Below are 23,213 nucleotides of genomic sequence, written 5' to 3'. Positions count from 1 at the left end.
AAAGGGAACCAACCAGCAGGATTTTGCTATATAAAGTAAAGGCAGTGTCATACAGGCAGTAAGATAATGAATCCAGGCATACCTGTTATAGTAAGAACGGATGCTTGGTTGCTGAAATATCTTTAATCAAACTTGTAGAAATGCCCTGCACTTTGATTAATGTGTGCAACATGGGTGGGTCTTTGTGGGTCGGGTCCACACTGTAAATTCCTCCTCCTGTGTCCTCTATGGCGTGCCCCCTTTTCTTTATTTGAATATCATGCAACCATTGCTGCTGCTGGCGGCACGTACGCATTGCCACAGTAATTATGGGTTCATTAAAATGGCGCCAGAGTTCGACCCACAAAGACCCGCTCCCATTGCACCCCTCAATCAAAGTGCAGGGCATTTCTGGAAGGTGAGATTGGGGATAGCTACCTTACAGGATGGATCTAGACAGCAGGACTACAGCAGATGGAGGAGGCAGCAGATGGAGGAAGGTGAGAGGTGGGAGAAAGTGGGCAGCAGATCGGTGAGGGGGCAGCGGCTGATGGGGAGAGCAGCGGCTGATGGGGAAAGCGGTGGCGGATGGAGGGAGGCAGCGGCTGATGGGGAGAGCGGTGGCGGATGGAGAGGGGGCAGCAGATGGGAGGCGGTGGATCGGGGGCGGTGACTACTGCTGCTGCCGCCGCTGCTGCAGCGGGGGCTGATCGGGCGCAGTGGTGAATCGGGGGCACTTACCAAATGGCACTTGCAGGGATCACTCTCCTCAGCTTTCACGGATGGAGTGAAGCTGAGGGGAGTGGTCACTAACAGGTCACCGGCCCCAGATCCAAGGTGATTGGAGAGATCGATCACAAGGCCGATCTCTCCAATCAGAGCTGGGGGCGGGTGAAACAAAGTTCACTAAGCTCCAGCCAATGATCGGTGCTATAGCTGCACTGATCATGGCTGGATTTCAATGTTTCAGCCATTTTCAATGGCTGAAACATCACAGTGGCTGTGATTGGCTGAGCGGCGTTCGTCAGCCAATCACAGCCACCGTAGGTCCAGGGGGGAGACACCCCCCCCCTGAGGTCAGGCAGAGGTCCCCTCCTCCCCAAATCTAAGGTTTTTGCACACCGATCACAGCCACCGGGGCCGTGATTTTGCCATGACGCACTTGGTACGTCATGGGTCGTTAAGTACCATGTCACCATGACGTACCCAGTACGTCATGGGTTGTTAAGGGGTTAAAGATGTTCAGGAATGCAGCTGCGGATGGCCCTTTTCTATAAGCTTTCTATTTTTTATTTTTTACCCCCAAAATGCCGCCCCCCCGACACGTGCCGCCTGGGGGGATACCGCCCCCTCCGCCCCCCTTTTGCTACACCACTGGTGTGCCTACATTCAGCAGCTTAGTGTCTGTTTTGCGCTGCCTTTACCACATATAGCAAAATCCTGCTGGTTGGTCCTCTTTAAATCCAATTCCATGTCCCTCTTTCTAAGCCTTGACCATTTTTAAACAAAGTAACAAGAGTAGCAGAAAAACATACAGTTGCTTTCTTATTTTATTTTTTAATAAAAACATGCATTTACTGAAATGTGGGACTTTTTATGCCAGAATTCTGACGTAAAGTTTTCATAGTAAAAATTTCCTGAAAAATGTCCTGGATTAACCCTTCCTGTATTGTAATGAAATATTACTACAGCTGATTAACATTTTATCAGTTGTAACTAAATATTATTTACATGTAGTCATTGAATAATTTAACACATGTTTTTGTACTAATCGTGATTGAAGCATGTCTACACTGTTCTCATCCACAGCTACGTCTACAATTATTGAGGTATTAAAGGGAACCGATCAGCATTTGTTTACATATGGAATTAGTGGTCTTGTTGTGTAGGCGCGAGTCCCTCAATAAAAATGACACCTTTTCTCTTGAGATCCAATGTGCCAGTCATGAGAAATGTACTGTAGAAGATGTATTGAAATCAAGCAGGAAGTGCACTGAGGGAGTGTCAAAAAGTAGGTTATGCTCCTGGACACGCCCCCAGTGCTCTTCCAGCCTGATTTGCATACATCCTCTACACTACATTTCTCATGACTGGCAGAGCAGATCTCAAAAAAAAAACAGCATCATTTTTATAGGGAGACGAGCACTACTTTCATGTTATCACATGCTGAGAGATTTTTTTATATATATATATATATATATATATATATATATATATATATATATGATGCCGTCCCTGCTAATTAAGTATGCTAACAAGAAATCTAGTTTTTATAGAAGGCACCGTTGTGATTTCTGTCTTTCTTTCACATAAAAAATACTGTAGATGCCACGCAGTTCAATTCCTCCTGTCAAAATAAATAAACGGCATGGGGCAGACCTTTATAAAGTTACTAGTGCCGGTCAGTGACTGTTTTGCTCTATTAAACAACAGATATGTTATACCATCATTGTATCTTGTTTTAAAAAGAAAACACAAAGAAAGAAAGGATATATATTTTTTTTACTTGTAAAATTCAGTTCCATATATGTCCACCAGATGGCTCTATTGCCCTTTCTATAGCTGCTCAGGCTTGGCTTTACCATGATTAAGTTCAGCCATATATAAGCTGTGACCGCATTGTGTGCATTGTAAAAGACATACTTACTGTGAAAATTCTTTATTTATGAGTATATAAGATATATGATGTATTCCTGAAATTAATCATTGATCTACACGTAGACTTTTTATTAGGTTAGTGCATTATGGGCTGCTTTATTCCAACTGTTCATGGTTTGTGTCTGGAATAGCAACTTGGCTCTATTGAAGTGAATAGGGCTCAGTAGTATTACTCCTCACGTGTGCAAAATTTTGGTGTTTTAGGGACAAATGCAGCCAGAGCTCCCAACCCATGGGGCCTCCACTCCCCTGCAGGCTCCCAACCCATGGGGCTTCCACTCCCCTGCAGGCTCCCAACCCATGGGGCCTCCACTCACCTGCAGGCTCCCAACCCATGGGGCCTCCACTCACCTGCAGGCTCCCACCTCATGGGGCCTCCACTCACCTGCAGGCTCCCAACCCATGGGGCCTCCACTCACCTGCAGGCTCCCACCTCATGGGGCCTCCACTCACCTGCAGGCTCCCAACCCATGGGGCCTCCACTCACCTGCAGGCTCCCAACCCATGGGGCCTCCACTCACCTGCAGGCTCCCAACCCATGGGGCCTCCACTCACCTGCAGGCTCCCAACCCATGGGGCCTCCACTCACCTGCAGGCTCCCAACCCATGGGGCCTCCACTCACCTGCAGGCTCCCACCTCATGGGGCCTCCACTCACCTGCAGGCTCCCAACCCATGGGGCCTCCACTCACCTGCAGGCTCCCAACCCATGGGGCCTCCACTCACCTGCAGGCTCCCAACCCATGGGGCCTCCACTCACCTGCAGGCTCCCAACCCATGGGGCCTCCACTCACCTGCAGGCTCCCAACCCATGGGGCCTCCACTCACCTGCAGGCCACTCTGAGGACAGACACTAGAGCTACAGCAACTCGGTCTATACAAAGTCTCACTGGACATGTAGGACATCTGTTACCTGTGTGTTCCTCTGCTGCTTGATCTGATACACGGCAGATAGTGAGGACTTACGATGTACACATATTGGTAGCTGTGCTGTCAGCCTCCTTTGAATACATTTATATGTTACAAGCCTTGTAGGAAATAAAAATACCACCGGTTGGCTGCTACAGTGAATCTATGATGATTTTTTTGAACTCGGCTTACTGGAGATGAGTGGATAAAGGACTTTCCTGGAAATGAGGCTTCCTAATCCAGCAGCTATGCTATAAAGAAGCACTCTGGGTGCTGATACATCAGGAGCACTTAGCCCACTGTCCTCAGACAATCTTTTTATGGTGGTCCCATATTATATTATATAATCTCTGTTTTTATGAGAGAATGAATACATCTATCTATGAATATTTTTATACATGTATATACCCCTGATGAACCTCTTTTGAGAGGTGAAACGTGTTGGGTTTTTTCTTGATGTTATTTTGCCCCCTCAATCTTTTGGGGATGCTCAAATTTTGATAGCTGACTCTATGTAATTGATGACTACACCTTACAGACTGATCTGACTGACTGTCTGACTTTTGACAAGATTGTCTACGTCTGACTTAAGGTGGTGTCAAACATAGCGACGACGACAACGACAGCGCTGCTAAGTCACCATTTTCTGTAACGTAGCAGCGACGTCCCGTCGCTGTCGCTGTGTGTGACATCCAGCACTGTTGTGAGGTCGCCGGTCATTGCTGAATGTCCTGCTTCATTTTTTGGACGTTGCTCTCCCGCTGTGAAGCACACATCGCTGTGTGTGACAGCGAGAGAGCGACAAACTGAAGCAAACAGGGAGCAGGCATCTGGCAGCCTGCGGTAAGCTGTAATCACGGTAAACATCGGGTAACCAAGAAGCCCTTTCCTTGGTTACCCGATATTTACCTTAGTTACTAGCGTCCGCCGCTCTCACGCTGCCAGTGCCGGCTCCCTGTTCCCTGCACACGTAGCTGGAGTACACATCGGGTAATTAACCCTATGTGTACTCTGGCTAGGAGTGCAGGGAACAGGGAGCCGCCACTGGCAGCGTGAGAGCGGCGGACGCTAGTAACTAAGGTAAATATCGGGTAATCAAGAGAAGTGCTTTCCTTGGTTACCTGATATTTACCTTAGTTACGCTTACACGCGTCGCTGCTGGCTGGGGGCTGGTCACTGATCGCTGGTGAGATCTGCCTGTTTGACAGCTCACCAGCGACCATGTAGCGACGCAGCAGCGATCCTGATAAGGTCAGATCGCTGGTCGTGATCGCTGCTGCGTCGCTATGTGTGAGACCACCTTTATGCATTATCAACTGGGTTGAATGTTTTGTGGGTGATTGTCTGATAGTGGTAACTTTTGTCTAATTTGGTCATAAAGATATTAGCATAAGTTAATCAGTGTTGTGGTATCCTTATTCGGATAGATAACCCACTGGTTCACTTTCAACTAGCTGCTTTTCTTCATCATACCCTCTTTCTTTTTAGTGTTATTGGGAGTTTTTTTTATTTTTATTCCTTACCTTTTAACTTTGTACCTCAATAAATTTTGTATTTTAGGAGTAAATTTCTTTTTCTGTGATTTATTTTCTGTTTGGTTTCTCCAACTTATCATTTTCTGTGAGATTACCTGCTCCAAGTGCCGGCGGCTTCTCCTCTGTCCTCCCCCTCCGCGGCACTATGAATACTGACACTAACAGGCAGCAGCGTGGTGAGGAAATCTCACCACGCTGCTGTGACCTGTGCAGTGTCATCACGCCGCCAGACGCCGGGTCAGAGAGCAAACTGGCTCCACTGAACCCGGAAGTGCGGCGTGCATGGAGGTACGGGGATTCATTTGTATTGGCGTCTTGAAGACGCCGATACAAATGAATACAGGGAACCAGGTCGCGACGCCGATTCTTGCCAGTTCTGCGTACCGGCTGATATTTTAACAACCGGTAAGCCCGAATCAGACAGAACCGTCTGAATCCCACCCCTGCCTGCAGCGCAATGTCTGGCATATACCTCAGCCTATTAGATCCCACTGAGCTGGGGTCTAATAGGATGTCTGTCAGTAAAAGGGGCTCAGGCAGACGACCGTATTAATTGGACGTGTGCTATCAGATTTTTGTTATTTAATGGATCAGTGCTGATGACCGATTTTTTTCACTGACAGAATCAGTTTGTGAAAAAAAATCCCCATATGCTGCGATTTGACTCTGAAAACGGAAAAGACTCAACCATTCAAGTCTATGGGTGCGACAAACAAAACAATCGAATGCCACAGTAGCATTCGATATTTAAAGTTACAGGCTTCAGACAGGAGAGGGGAATGAGAACTAGGCCCCTGCACACACTGACACTGTATGCATGCGCTCAGACACTGCAGTGTAAGTAGGTGCAGTGCTGGGAATTTAGGCTTTGTCTGATTAGGACCAGGGGGGATTCATAGCTTCTGGAACAAAACAAACAATGAAAGTGATTATTCAATGATGGAAACGTGAAACCTGTAAGGAATACAAGACATTGTGTAACTTTCATTGTACAATGTGTGCATTTATAATTTGCTCAAAATCGTAATACCTCTTTAAAGTCAACAGCGATCAATACAAAATTTAAAAAATTATCTATTGATAAAAAATAATACTCATCAGTTCCTCCCATGTGAGAATAATTACCATATTTTTCGGATTATAAGATGCACTTTTCCTCCCAAAAATTTTGGAGGAAAATGAAGGGTGCGTCTTAAAATCAGAATGTAGCTTACCGGAGAGTGGTGGAGAGGTGTCACTAGAGGCATGGGTGATGCTGTGTGCTCTGCTGCGGGCGCTGCTCTGTGCCTGGGCTGTGGGCGCTGCTCTGTGCAGCTCGGCTCTGTGCGGTGGGCGATGAGGCATGGGCGATTATGAACATGTCAGCGATGAAGTCTTCAAATATTGGCGCCCAGAGTCGGTGCGTGCGCAGATGGAGCTCTCGGCTCAAGCTCTCGTCTGTGCATGCGCTGCATTTGGCCCATCGATGTCCAAGCAGTGAACTTAAGGAAAATTGCACTTGTCATTGAGCCGATAATTCAATATGCGCATGCGCCAACTCCAGACACCATTTCTGTGAATCCCGCAGCGCCGACATCTTCAGAATGGCCATTGCTTCACCACCCGCAGTGAACCCCAACACAGAGCAGCGCCCGCAGCCCCAGGACAGTGCCGCCACCCACAGTGAGTATCTGGGCCCCCCCTGCACCGTCCGCAGCATCGCCGTCCTTCAGCACTGCCCCTACCTCTTATGACACTAATACAATTCTATTCTCCACTGAAGAACTAGCGGATTATTTTTAATACACTTTTTTTTAGCATCTCATGTTATATTACTGTTTGTAATTAAATAATACATTTATTACATTGTATCAGTTAACATTCTAGTTTTATACATAATCTGCAATTTATCAACGCCTGTAGTTGCAGATCTAGTGCGGTCATTTTGAAGCATTACATTTTGTAACACATTTTGGTTGGAACAAGGTAATGTTTAGTAGTTTAAAAAAGGTTTCATGTTTAAATTCACATTTTCTACATTTAGCTTTTCTTTTTTTTTTTTTTTACTGTTTTAAACCCCTTTTTTAGTGTCCTAAAACTGTTTCTTATTGTTAACTCAAGCATGTAGAAGGAGGATAGTTTCCTCCAATAAAATTAAACTAAAATGAGTTATTAAAAAAAGATAAAGTTTAAATAATGGTTGAAATATATTAATGAAATCAAAATTTCTTTCCCATTTTAGGTCAATTAGGAACCAAAATTATTTATATTTGCCAAATGCCAGAATAATGAGAGAGAGAGAATGTTTTAAGTCAATTTTATTACTTTCTGCAAAGTCAAACGTTTACAGACGCTGAGACTACCGTGCCTTTAAACAATATGGGACAGCCCGTATGATCATGTTATGTCTTTGGAAGTGTCTGATAATTTTATTGGCAACATCTGAGTTATCTGAAACATGCTGCTTCTTTGTGTAGCATCATGGGAAAACCAAAAGGAATCAGCCGAGATCTCAAGAAGAGAATTGTGCACAAGTCTGGTTCATCCTTGGGTGCAATGTCCAGATACCTGAAGATGCCTCGTTCATCTGTACAAACAATTATTCGCAAGTACAAACAAGATGGGAATGTCCAGCCATCATACCGCGCAGGAAGGAGACAGGCTCTGTGTACCAGAAATAAACGTGTGTTGGTCAGACATGTGCAGTCACAGAGGTGGGACCAGTCATATTTTCTATATAGATCCGTGTCATCTCTCTGGTCTGTATGGAAGAATAGTATGCATGCTGCTATCAAATGACTCATGATTTGGATTGCACACAGGGTTAAGGTAGATGCACAATTAGATTGCATCACTGTAAATTTATGACCGCCTTAACACTCATCAACCCAAGAACAAAAGCAAAAGACCTTGTGAAGCTGCTGGTGGAAGCTGGTAAGATTGTGTCATTATCCACAGTGAAATGAGTACTGTAACAACATGGGCTGAAAGGCCACTGTACCAGAAAGAAGACATTACTCCAAAAAAAAACCAAAAACATAAAAAAGCCAGATTAATGTTCGCAAACAGGAACAAAGACCTTAATTTTTGGAGACATGGTCTGTGGTCTGACAAAAGTAAACTTGAACTGTTTGCCCATAATGACCATCATTACATTTGGAGGAAAAAAGAAGAAGCTTCGAAGCCTAAGAACACCATCCCAACTGTGAAACACAGGGGTGGCAGCATCATGTTGTGGGGTTGTTTTGCTGCAGGAGGGACTGGTGCATTTCACAAAATAAATGGCATGATGAGGAAAGAAGATTATGTATCAATACTGAAGCAACATCTCAAGACATCAGCCAGGAAGTTAAAGCTTGGGCAGAAATGGGTCTTCTAAATGGACAATGACGCGAAGCATACTGCCAAACTACAAAGTGGCTTAAGGATAACAAAGTCAAAGTTTCGGAGAGGCCATCACAAAACCCTGATCTCAATTCTATTGAACATTTATGGGCAAAGCTGAAAAAGCCGATGCAAGCGGCGACCTACAAACATGGCTCAGTTACACCAGTTCTGTCAGGAAGAATGGGCCTAAATTCCTACCAACTATAGTGAACGTAGATAAAAAGAACCTGCAGACAAAAAAGCGCAATAGGGTCTTACCCTGACAGACAGGGGGTGATAAAGGAGATGATCCTACTCACCAAAGATGGTTGTGAAAGGCACAACTCCTGTAACAGCATAAATCTGGATCAAAGGCAGCAGTACCCCAGGTGGCTGATAACAGAGAGAAATTGTAAAATGGGGCTTTGTAAACCACGCCAAAGATCACTGATGAAATCTTGGATTAATGTAAACTTTTTATTCTTGCACAGGTCTACGCGTTTCAGGAGACTCTGCTCCCTTCCTCAGGACCAAACAGGCATAAGTTACTTCAGATCTGATGTTACCATGCCTTTTTTGGCTTTTTAAATGTTTTTAACTGTTTGTATGTGTGCCCTTGTTTTTCCTGGAGCCGTGATCTGTCCACATTTTTTCAGTATTTATAATAAAATATTTTTCTATGACTTTGATATTGTGTTGGTGATCCCATTTCTTGATGGATGGGGTATATAGCAGGATGGATGGATGGGGGTATATAGCAGGATGGATGGCAGTATATAGCAGGATGGGAATATATAGCAGGATGGGAATATATAGCAGGATGGCAATATATACCAGGATGGGGGCATACAGCAGGATGGGAATATATACCAGGATGGGGGCATATAGCAGGATGGCAGTATATAGCAGGATGGGAGTATATAGCAGGATGCCAGTATATAGCAGGATAAGGGCATATACCAGGATGGGGTACATATACAAGGCAGGAGGATCATTACCAGGATGGGGTACCTCAGCAGAGAATTTGGGGACATTACTCCCATAACAGTGTCAGCAGCAGATCCTCGCCCCATAATAGTGTGTCATGACCACATTTCTTGCTTACAATTTTATTTTCCTCCTCTAAAACCAGGGTGCATCTTATGGTCCGGTGCGTCTTATAGTCCGAAAAATACGGTATACATACATACAGTATATATAATATACACACACATACTGTTGATTTCATAGTTGTAGGGTTGAAAGAAGACTCAAACCCATCAAGTTTAACCTATAATCCTAATCTGTCGATCCAGAGGAAGGATAAAGCTCCATGCAGCAGATATACACGCATGCACGTAATATACTATTATACTTCCATCTTTCAAAACAAAATACAGAGTAAAAGTAAAAGATCAATTGCTCCTAACTCTTCATTAATACTATGAATAGTGATGATAGTGAATTACATATACTTATGATCATTAATTCCTTACAGTTTACTATACAGAAATCTGAAGCATTGTGTACTTTCACTATTTTATGGTCTTGTGCACCCCCCTCCACCACCACAATTGTTCATTTTTTTTATACAATTTTTTTTTCTCATTGGCAACACAGAATCTTTTAAAGAATGAGAAATCAAAATCCCCATTGCACATTGATTTTTGTCAGAATGTGTTTAGAGCATTGAAAAGGGAAATAAGCAACAAATAAATATGTATCAATGGCCTGGGTAAGTTTTCAATTCCTTTTCCCATCAATTGGACTGAAGAAAAAAAAACAACAATATTTGCAAACACTGCTAGACTAATTTGTTATGGTCTTTCATTTTAGGAAGTGTTTTTCAAAAGAGTTCAATCACGCTTAATGGCGCATCTTTAGTTAAGGAAAAAGAATAGAGAGAAGTCAATTTAAGCTTCCCGATGAACAAGTGCGTACAAAGAGAATAGGCGTAAATGGGCCTGGAAAACACAGTGCAGAAGTAAAACGCAGCAAGCCGAGCACTCAGGGAAGCCGGATACAATAGACAGAGTCAAATACTGCAGAGCTTTTTAAACTATATACAATCCGCACAATAGGCTTAGTCCAGACATCTATGTATAACTAGCGGAGAATGGGGAAAAGCAAGCTGGGATTCTGTAACACTGTTAAAGAACATTAGAATAGTCAGATTTGTAGCTAAAGAGATTGAATGCTGCGGGTCAGGGAAATGAAAGTTAAAATGTGAATTTCATTTTTTTTCTTTTTTTTTTCATAACCATAGAACAATTATCTCCCTTATAAGCTTGTTAAACAAAAAAAAAAATACACGCTAGAAAAAAAAAAACTTTTAATCGCTTTGTATCTGATAACATTTGGAAAAAGAGGAAAGATATAATATTCTGATGAGGCTTGTTCTATATTGTAGAGATAAAACATGAAATATGATATTGTAATGTATTTGCTATGCATTCATTTCATATTCAGTATGTAGTGATGATATCAATTAAGCAAATTTGAAATGCAATTTGCCTTTCTTTACTTATTTCTGATGTGTGTGTGTAATGTATGTGTATACATATTGGGTATGTTTGTGTATGATATGTGTGTATACAGTGTATATGTGTGCAGCAATAACAATAAATGTGTGCATAATGCATTGTATGTGTATTGGGTATGTTTGTGTATTATATGTGTATATGTGTGTGCAGCATGTATACAATAAATGTGTGTATCATGTATGTGTATTAGATATGTTTGTGTATGATATGTGTGTATACAGTGTATATGTGTGCAGTATGTATACAAAAAAGTGTGTATAATTATGTGTATTAGGTATGTTTGTGTATATGTGTGTGTGTATACTGTGTATTTGTGTGTAACATGTATATAATAAATGTGTGTATAATGTATTGTATGCATATTGGGTATGTTTGTGTATTATATATGTGTATATGTGTGCAGTATGTATACAATGTGTGTATCATGTTTGTGTGTTAGATATGTTTGTGTATTATATGTGTGTATACAGTGTATATGTGTGTAGCATGTATACAATAAATGTACAATACAATGTACAGTACAGGCCAAAAGTTTGGACACACCTTCTCATTCAAAGAGTTTTCTTTATTTTCAGGACTGAAAATTGTAGATTCACATTGAAGGCATCAAAACTATAAATTAAAACATGTGGAATGAAATACTTAAAAAAGTGTGAAACAACTGAAAATATATCTTATATTCTAGGTTCTTCAAAGTAGCCTCCTTTTGCTGTGATTACGGCTTTGCACACTCTTGGCATTCTCTTGATGAGCTTCAAGAGGTAGTCACCGGAAATGGTTTTCCAACAGTCTTGAAGGAGTTCCCAGAGATGCTTAGCACTTGTTGGCCCTTTTGTCTTCACTCTGCGGTCCAGCTCACCCCAAACCATCTCGATTGGGTTTAGGTCTGGTGACTGTGGAGGCCAGGTCATCTGGCGTAGCACCCCATCACTCTCCTTCTTAGTCAAATAGCCCTTACACAGCCTGGAGCTGTGTTTGGGGTCATTGTCCTGTTGAAAAATAAATGATAGTCCAACTAAACGCAAACCGGATGGAATAACACACCGCTGCAAGATGCTGTGGTAGCCATGCTGGTTCTGTATGCCTTCAATTTTGAATAAATCCTCAAAAGTGTCACCAGCAAAGCACCCCCACACCATCACACCTCCTTCTCCATGCTTCACGGTGGGAACCAGCCATGTAGAGTCCATCCGTTCACCTTTTCTACGAAGACACGGTGGTTGAATCCAAAGATCTCAAATTTGGACTCATCAGACCAAAGCACAGATTTCCACTGGTCTAATGTCCATTCCTTGTGTTCTTTAGCCCAAACAAGTCTCTTCTGCTTGTTGCCTGTCCTTAGCAGTGGTTTCCTAGCAGCTATTTTACCATGAAGGCTAAAGGCTAAAGATTTTGTCAGGCGGGTCCGTTCTGTGACCCACACAAAAAAAATGCAAAAGAACAAACGTATGCATTACAATGTGAAGATGATTTGCTGTTCCGATGTTCAGTCTTTTGAGCTTCAGGTTTCCAAATGTGTGAAGCAGCTAAAAGAACTGACCTGGCTATTCTTCAGGCGGCTTCGTATTTTATATATGTAAGTAGGGAAAAAAAGGAAAGTAACCAACAAAGCTGCTGCAAATAACACCAAAGAGAAGCCAAAAAAGATGTTTCAGGAAGATCACCACCGGCGCTTTTGTGAAGCGGCTCTACTTGAGAAACGTGGCGGGTGCTGGCATCTAAAGGATGTTGTATTAGAACAACCTCAAACCCTGTTCACATGTTCCATTTGGATGCGCTTTTTTGCTGTGGAAGAAATGCAGTGTGTGACAGTACCAGTAAAGTGAATGAGATTTCTGACATCTAAAGAACACGCTGATAATTTTTTCAAGCTTCAAAGCGTTTTTTCAAATCTGCAGCATGTCAATTGTTTCAGCTTTTCTGCAGCAGTTTTCACTCATTCAACCCTAGAACGCATACCTGGGGTTCTTGGGTTAAACAAATGGGGAAAAAAATGGAAGCAAAAACTTTGTTATTCAAGCAGTGACTTTCCTGCCAACACTTTGGTTTTTGCAGCAGAAAATTCTGCTGCAAATGCTAGACGTGTGCGGCGCATAACCTTGGGTGAAATTTCTGTCTGGGTGGGGTGTTTTGGTTCGGGGGCTAAGGGCCATGACAATTGTTCCGTGTACATTTTTGGCTCAGAATTACAGTTACCCTTCCTTCTGTGACCTAAACTCCAGTTAGTGGGATTAAAGATTATATTGCTCCAAAGGTGAATGGAGGCTAAAAAGAAACAAACTAAGCTTTTACCCACTCTCCGGAGGTCCAGTGCCGCATTGGACTGATCGGCTGTAGTGGTGGCGGCAACAGTGATGCAGGCAATCACTGAGCTCCAGTTGTGCTGTCAGTAGGAAATCACCGCTGCCACCAATCAACAAAGACTGGAGCAGAGGCAAGAGGCAGTGCTAAATCCTGAGAAGCTCAGTTGGTTTGTTTTCTGAGTAATAGTCTTTATAAAGGGACAATCCCTTTAAGAAACTGGATTTACACCGTGAATCTAAATCTTTGGTATATACAAAAACTTACACACACATCACAGAATTGAAGTGATGCCTCCTGGTTTCTAATATGCCATCTTCTCCCTCGGTTGATTGAAACAATCCCCTTACCAGAAACCCCCACTCCTCAATCAGCTGACTACAGCGCCCATTAAGAAAAGACAAGGTAAAGCGGTGCATTCATTGTCAATCAGTAGGACTCTGTGGAGCTGTATTGTTTCCGATAGACAGAATGTAACCGCTTTCAGTGGCCGACGCAGAAGAGGCTCTCAATTAGAGCTAATCAGGTTGGAGGGCATTCGAGAAGGGGATGTCAGAAGGACGACAACTCCTTAAACATTATGGACTGTTGCTGTTCAATCTTTTTTCTTTTCCATCTTTTTGTCTAGATAATTTCAATTCCAACAAGAGGACTAGGTCATCTCACCCGATGGTGACCTCTGATTCCATAATTATAGCACCAGGTTGCCACCAACTGCTAAATGTACTTTTCATTCTTGGGTATTTCTCCTACGAACAAAATCCTGGACAATGACTGAACCAAATGTAAGGATTCCGGAGAGTTTTACATTCCTAATTCACAGACAGCGAGGTTACATTGACAGACAGGTTGCTTTCTTTTTTCAGAATCAGCCTCTTGGCCATGGGCTGTGCCTGGTACTGCAGCCTCGCACCGTGCAAGCACTAATTTCCCACAACCATTTGAAGAGCATCTTTCTGCCCTTTTTATTTAAGAAGTCATCAGGCAGGCAAAATCTGAAAAGATATAACTTATTATACAAAGTGGTCAGAAGAGTCCCAAAAACCAAATGCAGAATTTAGCAAATTTGGGTCAGAACGTCTGGTTTGTGGAATCTGGGGAGGAAAAGTGGGAGCGTGTTATTCCGAGATCCTGTGATTTGCACTAAGCCAGTGTTGCCGCATCCTTTACAAACCTCCCTATTGTTATTACAATTTTGTATCCACTTAGAAAAGTATGTGCAAAAGTTACTGCAAAGAGCGAGATCTAATGATAAAACACAAGATCATGGACTTTCACGGCAAGGTGGGCAGCAGAGGCTTGTGGGATCCCACAACCCGGGAGCTTGGACCTGTCTTTGATAGAAACTCCAGGCCTTTGGGGTGACATTAGGGACACTTCTGCCCACTTCTGATAAGTCATAAGTAGAAAATTCACCCATCTGATGTGGTCCGATTTTGCCTTTTGTTGACTGTTTTTTGCCATTTTGGTTTTGGGTACATTATAATCTTAAAATAATGTACAGTGATGTATGTGTGGCGCCCCAGCGGTCTGGTCGCCACTGCAGTGTTGCCCTCCTCAAAAGGGTTAATGCTGAGCCTGGAGGTAGTTGGGGAAATCCATTGGCCAGTAAGTACCATCATTCAACACAGTTTCTCTCCCAGGCCAGCAGAGGGAGCTCTAAACCTGGAGTTCCAGGGAGCCTTCCTTAAGCCCTGACCTGGGGGAGGAGTTAGTTAGTCTGTGAGGAGAGTTCAGAGAGACAAGGACTCGAGTAGTGTGGTGTGTGAGCTGGGAGCTGAGCTGGATCGTTCAGCCCAGGAAAACACATCCACAGAGAGGTAAAAAGGAGGAGAACATTGGGAGTGGAGCGCAGCCAGCTCACTCCAATGTCATAGCTAAAGAAATTGAATATCGGAGTTCAGGGCCACTCGAATACTCGAGTACCGGTGGTCGCATCCGGAGGACAAGAGGACTGCAGCTGCAAAGCCAGGGATGGGAGCCCAGATAGAAAGAAACAGCACCCTTGACAGTCCACGCAGCCCGCCATACGGGAGAGGTAATACATCACCTCAGAGAGCAGCAGAACGGGTCTCAGTATACTGAAAAAGTGGGACCCTGTTTACACCAACAGAGCGTAGGGAGCAGGCCTCATTACTCACCTGGCCAGTGTGAGACCCCTGACTGCTTCCAGGCCACCGGATCGCCATTACCACCTGTAACAGGCTCCCTGGACTTCACTGGTTGGACAAGTAAAGGAGAAGGTAAAAGGAAATTACTGTCTGTGTCTGTTCCTTTCCCCTGCCCTGTTGGCCCTGCACCTCGCCCACAAACACCATAGACTTCACCAAGCACCAAAGGTTGCCCCGGGGTACCCGCTCTACCTGTGGAGAGCAAGAAACCCCTTAGCTGCCATAACATCAGCCCCGGAGGTCCCTTCCAGCAGCTGCGGCTCCATAGCTGCAAATTACCACAGGTGGCGTCACGAATCTTATATGAACTTTAACACTATCATCACCCCCAATACCGCCATATTAACTGACCCCACCAGGGCCACGGAATCGGGCTCCGCCACCGCTGACTACCCCGGACTAGTCTGGCCCGACACTGAGTCACCTAAGGCCATGGGGTGGGCGAGTCATATGTATGGACCATCAACGTTACCTTACTTTATATTTCATGTCTCCACTTTCTAAAATTTAAGTTCTTGCCAAATTAATTGGGTTTACATTTTATTTTCGCTAGAATGGGCTGTCAAGAATAAGCAGATTCTCCAGCATTCGGCTGCAATCAGTGTAATACTATATGCAGCACCTCTCCTCTATAGCTCAAAAAGAGGGGAACTTAAGTGAGTGACCCAAACATCTATGTACTGTAATCGGCACCAGTGACCTGCAGCAGAGAACCCTTCTAATGGGTTATTTACATCTCCTGCATTTAGGACACTACTGGGGCCCAACATCTCTTTTTGGAAGAGGGTCCTGTCTAGCTCCTTTTTGGAAAGGTGAGGTGGTTGCACATGCGCTGCTCTATTCATTTTGATGGGAGTTTAGGGAAAAAAAAGTGAGTGCTTGCTTAGATATTCTCAGAACTCCCCTTCTAAATGAAGAGAGATTTGTGTAAATGCAGCCAGCACTCCACTAGCAGCGGTGTCTGATGGGGTAAAGATCTCCAGAAAAATGTGAAGCTTTACATGTCACAATGTGACTGCAGGTGTGCAAGAGGACCCCAGCGAGCAAGGCAACAGAAAGCGTACACCAGGATAGAAATATAATATAAGGTCCTGGTGCTAGGGAGGAGGAGAGCGGGGTCATCTAACACTCACCTGAGCTTGATCCCTGCAAACCCTAATGTCCTTAGACGGGTCCTTCCCCCCGTGCGCCATCACATGACTAGGCCCTTGCTGGCTCACCCTGACTGATGTAGGCCAGAGCTAAGCTCATCTCACGACTGCAGTAAGACAAGTCAAGAAGATAAAATAAACAGGTGGGGAAAGACAATAATAACACTCCACAGCGTGTTCAGCAGGAACATCTCAGCTGCAACGGAACGACACCTCAGTTTTCCCCAGAGACAAGCTCCTTCAAAGTGGACAGCATAGGTATGAGCTATAGCTGTCATAGTCTCCTATGAGTGAGGATTGGCTGCAGCTGAGATTTAACAGCTACAAGTAAGGGTACCGTCACACTAAACAACATACCAGCGATTCCGACCACGATACGACTTGGTCAGGATCGCTGGTACGTCGTTACAGGGTCGCTAGTGAGCTGTCAAACAGTCAGATCTTCCCAACGACGCAGCAACGATACGGCGGTTGCTGGGACCCTGTCACATATCACGATTCAAATCTTGATTAGTAACACAGGTGTGCATCTACATTGCCTTTACCACGCCCCCTCTGGTCCGATTGGTGGTCGTAACTGCATTGTGACTGGGCGGCCTTGCCTTTAGAGAAGGCAACATAATAGCGCTTCCATCCTTCTCCATCCTACAGTCCCGATGCAGAATGGACTCTATTACGATCTGCTGCTACACGTGGTCCGGGACAAGTGAATTCAGCCCTCTGAAATGTACTGCGATCTACAAGCCAGAACAGAGGATGGAAGCGGCCGAACGCAGTAGCGATCATCAATCGGAACAGAGAGAGCGTGGAAAACAACAACGTTGCATGCCTACGTGAGTCACGAACGAGGTCGTTGGGTAAGGTGTCAAACACACCGATGAGTGCTGCGCTGCGGGAGCCCGACGACCAAAAAGTGAACCAGAACAGTGTGTAACGATCATTGATTTCACAGCAGGGGCCAGGTCGCTACTTAGTGTCACACACAGCGAGATCGCTGATGAGGTCACTGGTACGTCACAAAACCTGTGACTCAGCAGCGATCTCGCTAGTGATCTCGCTATGTGTGAAGTACCCCTAAATCGCAGCAGGATAGAAAAGCAACCTTAACTCCTTCAGCATCAATTGGAATTAAATACGCTCCAACTCAGGATAACTGATAAGCAAATTCGAAAACGGATCTGCGATCAACCAAAACTCTGCCCTTCTAATCCCCGATCCCACCAAGGTCTCAGCAGAGCGCAGCACACTAGTGACAATATCTTCCTGTATGAGAGGCGATTTAGCAGCTGAAAAATATACTTACTTTTCAACACTGTAAAGTTGGTCTTTGTTGTGTTTCTGTTTCTACCTTCCCAGTCGAGTCTCATTGTCAGCAGTAATCATGTGGAGTTTTGTTTTCTTTAACCTTTATTCACCCAAACACATACCGAGATTGGCCTTGGTCTCTGCACAGGACACAATGACAAAAATGTGATTAACAACTTTCCCTAGTCGACTCACTCCGGAAAACATTTAATCCTGTCTACCGCTGATTTTTTTTTTCTTTTGGTTGATTTTCCTTTCACTCTATCCGACTCAACTTCTCAAAACCCAGGTGGTCATATCATGGTGTTTCTATGATTTTAGCTAGAAATTTGAATTGACTTTGAAACAAGTTGATAAAAGCCAATTGATTAAAACGGCATAAAATGATTAGTGGCCTGATGTTAACTTTTATATATGAAACAGCTGAATTCTGATAGAAGATGACACTTTGATTAAGTAAAAAAAATTATCTATTTATTCCATACCTTTTGCTAATAATTTTATATGCTTACAAACCGACGTAGTACAAGCTAGTAATAAATGACATGTGCAGGGTAAATGGGGAACAATTGACTTGCCTGGAAGGTGCACCAGACTAGGAGACTAGATGAATGCGTGTCCTCATCTGGAGGTTCGTAGTAGGCTGCAAAGGTTACAAGTGGCATGGATTTCTGTGTTAAAGTTGAAAAAAATTCACCTCGGGTCTGGCAGTAAGTGCAGAGTATGGCGGTGTTCTGTGAGGCGGGCTTCAAGGGGTGAATGCTAATCTTACCCCGTAGGAAGAACGGTGTGCGGTCAGGAGCTGGCGTCTGTATCCAGGGGCCCCGGCTGGCGTCTTCCCTAGATACCCGAATGCACGCGTGAGGAGAGCGTGTGACGTCACATGACTTAAGACAGGCTACGGAAGCCGGTGGGGGGCAAAAGTGTCCCAACGCGTTTCAGAGGTTCAAATGGCCCCTGACGAAGGAGGGAAGCCGCCGGCTGGGGCCCCTGGATACAGACGCCAGCTCCTGACCGCACACCGTTCTTCCTATGGGGTAAGATTAGCATTCACCCCTTGAAGCCCGCCTTGCAGAACACCGCCATACTCTGCACTTACTGCCAGTCCCGAGGTGAATTTTTGAAACTTCAACACAGGCATCCACGCCACTTGTAACCTTTGCAGCCTACTACGAACCTCCAGATGAGGACACGCATTCATCTATTCACCTAGTCTGGTGCACCTTCCAGGCAAGTCAATTGTTCCCCATTTACCCTGCACATGTCATTTATTACTAGCTTGTACTACGTCAGTTTGTGAGCGCTATAGTCTTCTGGTAGTGTTATATATGTCTCCTTGATTCACTCTCAGGCGGAGTGCATTTACTATCAGCTGCTCCAACACTAACCTTAGGTCACTATTTAACCACTGCACCTGATGCATTCAACCTACAGGCTTTGGTTTTTCAGCTTTAGCCGTCCAATCTATTTGCCTCTGAGCGCTGGTATTTTCTATTCCAATTTTATTTGCTTGTTTTAATGACAACTATTAATGGCAATGTTACTGCCTTTGCTGAGCATAGTATCTATACATATTATGCACACATACATACACATGAAATCAATACATGGTGGAATGTGCACAACCCATATAACATATATGGGTAAGTGTGCTGATTAAATATTAAAACATATGCATGGATTTTGTGCTGTTTGGGGACATAAAAAAGAGTGGTCTCTAATATTGTGACATCCGTTTGAGAAAACCGAGGGCGAAACAAACGTCACGATGCACCATCTTATTAGGAGGTCTGGACCTGTATTAAGGATGCTTTTTTGTTTGACATATTAATTTAGTCATATACCATAATTAATATAACTGGGTACAATCATTGTAGCAAAGCTACCCATATCGAGTATTCACAAATATATACAGTAATATATATATATATATATATATATATATATATATATGTATATATATAGTCAGGGCCAGAAATATTTGGACAGTGACACAAGTTTTGTTATTTTAGCTGTTTACAAAAACATGTTCAGAAATACAATTATATATATAATATGGGCTGAAAGTGCACACTCCCAGCTGCAATATGAGAGTTTTCACATCCAAATCGGAGAAAGGGTTTAGGAATCATAGCTCTGTAATGCATAGCCTCCTCTTTTTCAAGGGACCAAAAGTAATTGGACAAGGGATTCTAAGGGCTGCAATTAACTCTGAAGGCGTCTCCCTCGTTAACCTGTAATCAATGAAGTAGTTAAAAGGTCTGGGGTTGATTACAGGTGTGTGGTTTTGCATTTGGAAGCTGTTGCTGTGACCAGACAACATGCGGTCTAAGGAACTCTCAATTGAGGTGAAGCAGAACATCCTGAGGCTGAAAAAAAAGAAAAAATCCATCAGAGAGATAGCAGACATGCTTGGAGTAGCAAAATCAACAGTTGGGTACATTCTGAGAAAAAAGGAATTGACTGGTGACCTTGGGAACTCAAAAAGGCCTGGGCGTCCACGGATGACAACAGTGGTGGATGATCGCCGCATACTTTCTTTGGTGAAGAAGAACCCGTTCACAACATCAACTGAAGTCCAGAACACTCTCAGTGAAGTAGGTGTATCTGTCTCTAAGTCAACAGTAAAGAGAAGACTCCATGAAAGTAAATACAAAGGGTTCACATCTAGATGCAAACCATTCATCAATTCCAAAAATAGACAGGCCAGAGTTAAATTTGCTGAAAAACACCTCATGAAGCCAGCTCAGTTCTGGAAAAGTATTCTATGGACAGATGAGACAAAGATCAACCTGTACCAGAATGATGGGAAGAAAAAAGTTTGGAGAAGAAAGGGAACGGCACATGATCCAAGGCACACCACATCCTCTGTAAAACATGGTGGAGGCAACGTGATGGCATGGGCATGCATGGCTTTCAATGGCACTGGGTCACTTGTGTTTATTGATGACATAACAGCAGACAAGAGTAGCCGGATGAATTCTGAAGTGTACCGGGATATACTTTCAGCCCAGATTCAGCCAAATGCCGCAAAGTTGATCGGACGGCGCTTCATAGTACAGATGGACAATGACCCCAAGCATACAGCCAAAGCTACCCAGGAGTTCATGAGTGCAAAAAAGTGGAACATTCTGCAATGGCCAAGTCAATCACCAGATCTTAACCCAATTGAGCATGCATTTCACTTGCTCAAATCCAGACTTAAGACAGAAAGACCCACAAACAAGCAAGACCTGAAGGTTGCGGCTGTAAAGGCCTGGCAAAGCATTAAGAAGGAGGAAACCCAGCGTTTGGTGATGTCCATGGGTTTCAGACTTAAGGCAGTGATTGCTTCCAAAGGATTCGCAACAAAATATTGAAAATAAAAATATTTTGTTTGGGTTTGGTTTATTTGTCCAATTACTTTTGACCTCCTAATATGTGGAGTGTTTGTAAAGAAATGTGTACAATTCCTACAATTTCTATCAGATATTTTTGTTCAAACCTTCAAATTAAACGTTACAATCTGCACTTGAATTCTGTTATAGAGGTTTCATTTCAAATCCAATGTGGTGGCATGCAGAGCCCAACTCGCGAAAATTGTGTCACTGTCCAAATATTTCTGGACCTAACTGTATATATATATATATATATATACGTACACACACACACATATATATATAGAATTATATTAGTGATTAACTTTAGTGCATAATATCATATATTCACTAATTATATATATATATATATATATATATATAATACGGTATATCTCTAAAAAGCAAGAGTATCTTTCATCTTGATGTACCTGGCATTACTAAACATCTTTTCTTTTCTTTTTTTTTTTTTTTTTTTAGGAACGATGTAATACTTTTTTCCCTTTTTAGGGGTGCTGTAGGAAAATGTACTGATGTAACAGATTTTGACTCCTCAGTAGGATCCTAATAAAGCAAATTAACCCCATCATTGATATGTTATCCTTCTAACTTCTACCTCATTCTCCAAAACCCGGTTTAGCAATGTTATTGCCTGTCTCCATAATAAGCACTCCATTTTCTCATGTATATACTTGAAAATTGATCTGCTGAGAATTTGCAGAGGAGAATGTGTCCAAAACATAAAATACAACCTAGTGTATATGGACAAAACAGATCATTTGAGTATTTTAATGTCATTTATTGAGACTCCTAAATTAGTTTAGGCTGCTTCTAATTCAGGGTGTTTATTAGTTTAGAAAAAAAAGATTAAATAAATGAGACTGAGCAGCAGTAATAACCATAGCTCGTGTTCAAGAGAGGCACTATTTCAGATAAAAAAAAATTCTTCTAAAAATAGGGCAACGATAGTGTCACGCCGGAGCAAAGGAACACCTGGCGTGCGGCACATCACACAGAGAAAACCAGGGAGGATGTAAAGGAAGGCCTTGGCGATAAAGAGAGGCATCACCACTTCAAACGTTCTGCATTCCCTAAGATCCCTAGATGGTCCTTCCCCCCCATGCGCCGTCACATGCCTATGCCCTCGCTGACACTGAACTTACCCTGATTAAAATTTTAGACGACGACACACTAGTCCTACTACTACAATAAACAATACAAGGATGGTAAGACAAACGGGTGGGGAAAGACACCACAAAAAGCACTCCTTGGTTTATTGAGCAGTAAACTTCACAGCTGCAACTGAAACAAAACCACAGTTATGAAGAATTGAGTTTTTTCAACTTGGTCAGTATAGAGAATATCTATCACTGGCATGGAGTAAAGCCAGGAGTGGGTATATATAGCAGAAGGGCGTGATTACAAATTGCTGCAGCTGTGATTAAGGTTAAGAGTAATCTCAGTCAGCAGGGGAAAAGTCCTTTACGCCTTTAGAGTCAAAATTTAAAAAAATCCACTTTAAAACAAGATGTAACCTGCGGACGCAACACACTCATGACAGGAACCACATATGGTACTTCAATATAGTCATTCTTCTCCATGGTTTCTCATAAAACACATTGCCAAACTAGAGTTCTCACTTCTAACCTCAATTGCTAGAGGGGCATTCCTGTTAAGATTCAGGGACCGAGGAGGATCAAAAAATGCGGAAACCCAAAAAGTAACCAGAGTGGCTGGAACCTTAATGGACTGCAGACCTAATCCTGACACACAACTAGAAGTAGCCGTGGGACAAGCCTACGATGACCTAGTCGTCTTGACACAGCCGGAGAACTAAATATTCTTACAAATAGAAATATAAGAAAAGCTAATCTGCCTCGGAGCAATCCCCAAAGATATAGATAGCCCCCCACATGTAAAGACTACGGTGATATAGGAAAACACAATACAAAGCTAGAAAACAGATTCAGCAAAGATGAGGC

At 43.3% G+C, this 23,213-nt stretch overlaps 1 long non-coding RNA gene across 2 annotated transcripts in view; it reads right to left on the bottom strand.

Moving 5' to 3' along the window:
* The window catches only part of LOC142258003 (uncharacterized), a 370,341-nt gene that overhangs the window by 277,266 nt on the left and 69,862 nt on the right, over positions 1-23,213 (bottom strand). Inside the window, exons 3-4 of one of the 2 annotated variants that reach the window (XR_012727691.1) lie at positions 17,874-18,015; positions 8,701-8,818 (exon numbers count right to left, since the gene is read on the bottom strand). This is a non-coding gene — a long non-coding RNA (uncharacterized LOC142258003). Of the gene's footprint in view, positions 1-8,700; positions 8,819-17,873; positions 18,016-23,213 lie in introns of those variants that run through there. The other variant, XR_012727692.1, reaches the window with a different exon arrangement.

Source organism: Anomaloglossus baeobatrachus, chromosome 12, assembly GCF_048569485.1.
Source record: "Anomaloglossus baeobatrachus isolate aAnoBae1 chromosome 12, aAnoBae1.hap1, whole genome shotgun sequence".
NCBI classification, from domain to species: domain Eukaryota; kingdom Metazoa; phylum Chordata; class Amphibia; order Anura; family Aromobatidae; genus Anomaloglossus; species Anomaloglossus baeobatrachus.
The sequence above is the reverse complement of the archived record's forward strand: the minus strand, read 5'-3'. Positions and strand labels throughout refer to the sequence as shown.